The 6963-nt window shown below is 40.6% G+C and overlaps 1 protein-coding gene across 2 annotated transcripts in view; it reads left to right on the forward strand.

The window, feature by feature from the left end:
• The first annotated feature begins 6648 nt into the window (after positions 1–6648).
• Positions 6649–6963, forward strand: part of CD37 (CD37 molecule) — a 5893-nt gene continuing 5578 nt past the window's right edge. For both annotated transcript variants that reach the window (XM_010849601.1, XM_010849602.1), the window contains exon 1: positions 6649–6903. The gene's annotated coding sequence lies outside the window, so the exon portion shown is untranslated. The remainder of the gene's footprint in view (positions 6904–6963) is intronic.

The following is a 6963-nucleotide window of genomic DNA, read 5'->3' on the forward strand; positions in this document are numbered from 1 at the left end:
GGGATTTCTTTGGAGGGAATGATGCTGAAGCTGAAACTCCAATACTTTGGTCACCTCATGCGAAGAGTTGACTCATTGGAAAGGACTCTGATGCTGGGAGGGATTGGGGGCAGGAGGAGAAGGGGATGACAGAGGATGAGATGGCCGGATGGCATCACTGACTTGATGGACGTGAGTCTGAGTGAACTCCGGGGGTTGGTGATGGACAGGGAGGCCTGGCGTGCTGTGATTCATGGGGTCACGAAGAGTCGGACACGACTGAGCGACTGAACTGAACTGAACTGAGAAGAGTATTTTACATTTTTGCAAATCTCTTTTAACACCTGGCTTAATAGACGACAGTTGCATTATCATATGTGCTTGGGGTATTAGGGGTGGTGCGGCTTGTCAAAATAGTTCACATGCTGTAGCTTCCAAAATACATCGCTGTATACTCAAGAGAAAGTGAGAGTGACATGGCAAATAACATCTTAATAGTATTATGAAAATAATTTTCACTTCATGAACCCCTGAAAGTGTCTCAGGAACCACCAGCAGTCCTTAGGCCACATTCTGAGGACTACAGGCTTAGATCATTATGACTGAACAAAAAGATATAAAGAAAAATGCTAGGTGCTATAAAAATACATCACAATCTGAGGGAAATTATCCAATCCTTCAACTCAGAGACCTAATTTGGAGAAAGCATGACTGAGTCTAAGCTCATACTACTCATCACACAACAGGCCAATAAATCCAGAGACAAATTGCTGGGGCAGGAATAGAAACTTTATTTGGAAAGCCAACATACCAAGAAGATGGTGGACTAGTGTCCCTAAGAACCATCTTACCCAAGTTAAAATTCAGGCTTCTTTTATATTAAGAGAGGAGGTAGGGTGTAGCTGGTTGTTGCAAACTTCTTGGTGCAGGAATCTGTTCTTGAAGCTGTCCATGTGGGTCTGGTCACAGTGTTCCTATAAGCGTCCAACAAGACAAGTTATTTTCTGTTCTGCAGCTCTTTATCTTCATATGAACGGAAGAGTGTTATACTTCTAAAGGTCAGAGCCTTGAGAATGGACTGTCATGTGTATTTCAGGCTATAGGCAACATTCTTTTACAAAGGTGCAGAGCCAGGATGACTAAGCACAGGGAATAGAGCACAAAGGTTAGACCTAAAGGAATAGATCCGATATGCAGTTAGAGTTGTTCTTCTCTGTTACAAGAGGAGTTCTCTGAGAAAGTAACACTGGAACTGAGACATAAAGGATAATTTACTAAGTGTAAAATGGAATATGAACATCTCAGTCCCTGAGGCTATGCAAAGGCCCTGGAGCAGGAAAATTTGTGAATTCTAGACACCAGGAAAAATGTCAGTCAGTAATTGTTTTAAATTGTATGTATTTTTGGTTGTGCTGGGTCTTTGTTGCTGCATGGGCTTTTCTCTAGCTGCAGAGAGTGGGGGCTACCCTGTAGTTATGGTTCAGGGCCTTCTCATTGCAGTGGCTTCTGTTGTTGTGGAACACAGGCTCTAGGTGCACGGGCTCAGTAGTTTCAGCTCCCAGGCTCTAGAGCACAGCCTCAGTGGTTGTGGCACACAGGCTTAGTTGCTCCATGGCATATGGGATCTTCCTGGATCAGGGCGCTAACCCTTGTCCCCTGCATTGGCAGGTGGATTCTTTACCACTGAGCCATCAGGGAAGTCTCAGTAAATATTTAATGAATGATGTACCCTACACTGCCCTAGACCCTCAGGATGCTGTTGTGAAAAAGATTTTACATTTTAGTTGCAAAAGCAGGAAACATAAACAAATAAGAATTTCTGAGCATGGGAGTGCTGTTAAGAAAGCAAGACAGAGTGTTATCAGGGGACAAGACAGAGAACTGTAGATAGTAGTCAAGTAAGACCTCTCTGAGGAAGTGACATTGGCAGAGACTTGAAGGAGATGAGGAAAGCAACCAGGAACAACATGAGGAAGAGCATTCCAAGCAGAGGGAACAGCAATGACAAAGGTCTGGAGGCAGAAGTATACTTGATAGGTTCTTGAAACAGTAAGGAAGCCAATATAACTGGATCCCAGTGATTGAAGGGAAGGTGGGTAATAGGTGAGATAAGAGAAGTAATAAGGGTCAGAGTATTTTATGGAGGCCCTTGGAGGTCATGGTAGGAAGCTGGGTTTTTTTCCCTGAGTGAGATAAGAAGCTATTAGAGGGCTCTGAGTCAAGAAGTGACTCATGTTTTAACAGAAGGATTCCTATGGCTTCTAGGCAGACAATAGGATGTGTGTGGGCTAAGGGTAGATTCCAGGCATTCCTTGGCTTATATCTGCATAACTCCAATCTCTGCCTCTGTCTTCTTCTCCTCTAGGAGTGCCTTTGCTTTGAGTGTCTCTTTTAAGAACATTTGTCATTAGATTTAAGGCCCACTCAGATTATCCAGAATAATCTCATTTTGAAATCCTTAACTACATCTTCAAAGACCCTTTTTCCAAATAGGGTTAAAAAAACAAGTAGGGTCACATTCACAGGTTCCAGTGGTTCGGACAAGAACATTGAGTCGGTGATGCCATCCAGCCATCTCATCCTCTGTCGTCCCCTTCTCCTCCTGTCCCCAATCCCTCCCAGCATCAGAGTCCTTTCCAATGAGTCAACTCTTCGCATGAGGTGGCCAAAGTACTGGAGTTTCAGCTTTAGCATCATTCCTTCCAAAGAAATCCCAGGGCTGATCTCCTTCAGAATGGCTGTGAATTTGAGGGACCACATTCAACCCACTACAGTAGGTCTGGGATGAGGACTGAGAATATTAACAAATGCCCAGCTGAGGCTGATGTGTGGGGACCGCAACCAGTGATATAGAGAAGTCAAGTAAGATGGGGACCAAGAATTGACCACATGGATATCATTGGTGACTTTGACCAAAGTGGTTTTGGTGAACAAGTCAGAATGAAAGTCATATTGAGAGACTTGGAAGAGAGGAAGTAGCAGTGAGTATAGCCAAATTTTTAATGGATTTTGTTATCAAGAAGAGGAAGAAATGGGACAGAGGTGTAGAAGGATGTGTGGTCAATGAATGAGTTTTTAGATGGAAGAAATAATAGCATGATTGTGTGCTAATAGGAAAGTATTGGTAGGGAGGGAAATTTTGATGATTCACAGGAAGGAGTCAACCATGTGATACCACACTAACAGAATGAAGGATAAAAAAGCATACGATCATTTCATTAGATGAATAAAAAGCTCTTGAGAAAACTCAACATCCTTTCATGATAAAAATTTTCAACAAATTAGGTATAGACGGAATGTACCTCAACATAATGAAGACTATATGAGAAACCCTCAGCTAATAGCATACTCAATGGTGAAAGGTTAAAAACCTTTTCTCTAAGATGAGGAACAATACAAGGATGCCTGCTCTCACCATTTCTATTCAACATAGTCTTAGCCACAACAATTAGGCAAGAAAAAGAAATAAAACTTATCCAAATCAAAAAGGAAGAAAATTATCTGTTTGCAGACAACATGATCTATTGTAGAAAACCCTAAAAACATATAAAAAAAAAAAAACCCCTGTTAAAACTAACAAATGAATTCAATAAAGTTACAGGATAAAAATCAACACAAAAAAGTCAATTGCATTTCTATACACTAACAACAAACTATCTTTAAAAAAATTATGAAGGCAATTCCATTGGTAACTGTGTCAAAAACAATAAAACACTGAAAGACCTGTAAATTGAAATCTATAAGACACTGAGGAAAGAAACTGAATAAGACACAAATAAATGCAAAGATATCCCATGTTCTTGGACTGAAAGAACCAATATTGTGAAAATCCCCAAAGTGCCCAAAATAATCTACAGATTCAGTGTAATCCTTATCAAAATTCTCATTGCATTTTTCACAGAAATAGGAAAAAAACTATCTTAAAATTTGTATGGAACTACAAAATACCCTGAATAGCCAAAGCAATCTCAAGAAAGAACACGATGGGAGACATTGTACTTTCTGATTTCAAACTTTGTAATATATACAAAGTCATAGTGATCAAAGCAATATGGTAGTGGCATAAAAACTAGCACATAAACCAGTGAAACATAATAGAGAGCCCATAAATTTACTCATGCATATACAGTCAACTAATTTTTATAAGGGTGCCAAGAACACATGATAGGAAAAGAACAGTCTCTTCAATAAATGGGAGAACTGCATACCCAGATGCAAAAGAATGAAACTGAACCACTATCATATGCCACTCACAAAAGTCGAGAAGGATTAGACTTAAATGTAAAACCTGAAACTATAAAACTAGAAGAAAGCATAGGAAAACAGTTCCTTGAGTTTCACCAAATTGGTCTTGGTAGTAATTTATTGGATAAGACACCAAAAGCACAGGAAACAAAAGCTAAAATAAACAAGTGAGATTACATCAAACCAAAGATCTTTTGCATACCAGAAGAAACAATCAAGGGCTTCTCTGGTGGCTCAGTGGTAAAGAATCCACTTGCCAATACAGGAGACACGGGTTCCATCCCTGGGAAGGTCCCACATGCAGAGTAACTAAGTCCATGCACCACAAGTATTGAGCCTGTGCGCTAGAGCCCGGCGTTGCAATTACTGAAGCCCAAGCGCCCTACAGCCCGAGCTCTGCAACAAGAAAACCCACTGCAATGAGAAGTCTGCATACCGCAACTAGAGAAAAGCTGGTGCAGTAACAAAGACCCAGCCCAGCCAAAAATAAATAAATACAACTTTTTTAAAAAAGGAAATGATATATTGAAAAGACACCCTTTTCAATGGAGAATGGGATAAAATATTTGCAAACCATATATCTGATAAAGGGCTAACATTCAAATTACATAAATAATTCCTATAACTCAACAGCAAAAAAAGCCAATAACTCAATTTGAAAAAATGGGGGAAGGATTTGAATAGACAATTTTTTTCTGAAGAAAACATCCAAGTGGCCAATAGAGGCATGAAAAGGTGCTCAGCATCACTAATCATGTGTGTGTGCACATGTGTGTATGCTCAGTTGCTCAGTCGCATCCAACTCTTTGCAACCCCATGGACTATAGTCCACCAGACTCCTCTGTCCATGGGTTTTCCCAGGCAAAAGTACTGGAGAGGGTTGCCATTTCCTTCTCAGGGGTTCTTCCTGACCCAGAGATTGAACCCACATCTGTTACGTCTTGCATTGGCAGGGGGATTCTTTACCACTAGTGCCACCTAGGAAGCCCCACTATTCATGAGGGAAATGTAAATCAAAACTATCAAAACCATAAGATACCACCTCGTAAGAGTTAGGATAGCTGGTATCAAAAAGAGAAGAGATATCAAGTCTTGGCAAGGATATGGATAAAAAGGAATCATTGCGCACTTTTGTGTGAATGTAAATTGGTGACGCCACTATGGCAAACAGTATGGAGATGCCTCAAAAAGTTAAAAATAGAAGCACCATATGCTCCAGCAATCCCACTCTGGGTATATATTTAAAGGAAATGAAATCAGTTTCTTGAAGGGATATCTTTTCACTCATGTTCATTGCAGCATTATTCACAATAGCCAAGATATGGAAGCAATCTAAATGTCCTTCAACAGATGAACGGATCAAGAAAATGTGATATATATATATATATATTTCTAATATATGTATTACAGTGGAATATTATTCAGCCATAAAAAAGAAGATAGTCCTGCCACTTGGAACAGTATGGATGAACCTGAGGGGGACATTATGCTAGATGAAATTAGCCACAGATAGAAAGGTAAATACTGGTATCATTTATATGTAGAATCTTTAAAAAAAAATTTTAAGTCCAATTTCATAGAAACAGATTATAGAATGGTAGGATGGGTTGGGGAGTAAGGAAAATGGGGAGACATAGATCTAAGGGTATAAATGTTCAGTTATAAGAGGAGTAAGTTCTGATCTGAGGGTCTAAATGTACAGTATGGTAACATAGTTAATACACTATTGTGTGCTGGAAAGTTGCTGAGAGTACATTTAAGTGTTCCACACACACACACACACACACACAAACACTGTTTACTATGTGAGATGAAGAACATGTTAATTATCTTGAGCATGGTAATCATTCCACTATATATATGTATATATATAATACACATATATAAAATCGTCCCGTATACTTTAAATATACATAATCATACTTGTCCGTTATTCCTCAATAAAATTGGGGCTAAAAAAAAGAAAGCCTAGAGTTAAAAATCAGAATATTACTAATATGAATTGATTTTTTATGACATTAATAAGAAAATAAATTACATTTAGAGCCTTAAAAAAAAAAAAGGTAGATGAGATTGCTCAGAAGAGAGAGGGGGAACTGGCTCTCTAAGGAGGTCTGGTTTTCCTGGGTACATGTCGAGATGGTAGGAACATCCATAATGTTAAATAAACATCTATGGGGATTTGGGACTTGACAAGTGAGAAGCCTGCAGGATGTCAGGGGAGATTTCAGAGGCTGCTGGCTGTGGAGCTCAGGCCTAAAGATGATCAGGTATTGCAAACCTGGATCTAACGGCCAAGGTCCTGGGCTCAGTCTTGACTCCTGTGGGGCCTCCCCTTCTTGGGGCCTCGTTGCTGAAGCAGGAAGTACTGCCCTAGGCTCAGCTTCCGCTCTGGGTGTTTTGGTACTGCCAAATCACCCCTTTGCACTGGGGATCTTCCCACTTGGGGCCTGCAGCACTTTCACTTCCCCCAGGTGCCCAGCCCCTGCCCCAGCACATGGGAGCACCTTGGTCTACCTTGTTGCTAAGAACTGGACACAGATTCGGAGAGCGGGAAATGATAGGAAGGTGGGGGTGGGTAGATAAACAGAAGAAGAAGGAGAGCCATGCAGATAAGGGGCCAGAAACCAGAGAGGAAGAGGATGCAGACCTGGTGGGGAAGGGGACAGAGAACTAGAGGTAAAGAGAGTGATAAAGATCCACAGAGAAAAGAACAGAGACCCAGAGATCGCAAAGGCC

Source organism: Bison bison, unplaced genomic scaffold (assembly GCF_000754665.1).
Source record: "Bison bison bison isolate TAMUID 2011002044 unplaced genomic scaffold, Bison_UMD1.0 scf7180017864285, whole genome shotgun sequence".
Classification (NCBI taxonomy): Eukaryota; Metazoa; Chordata; class Mammalia; order Artiodactyla; family Bovidae; genus Bison; species Bison bison.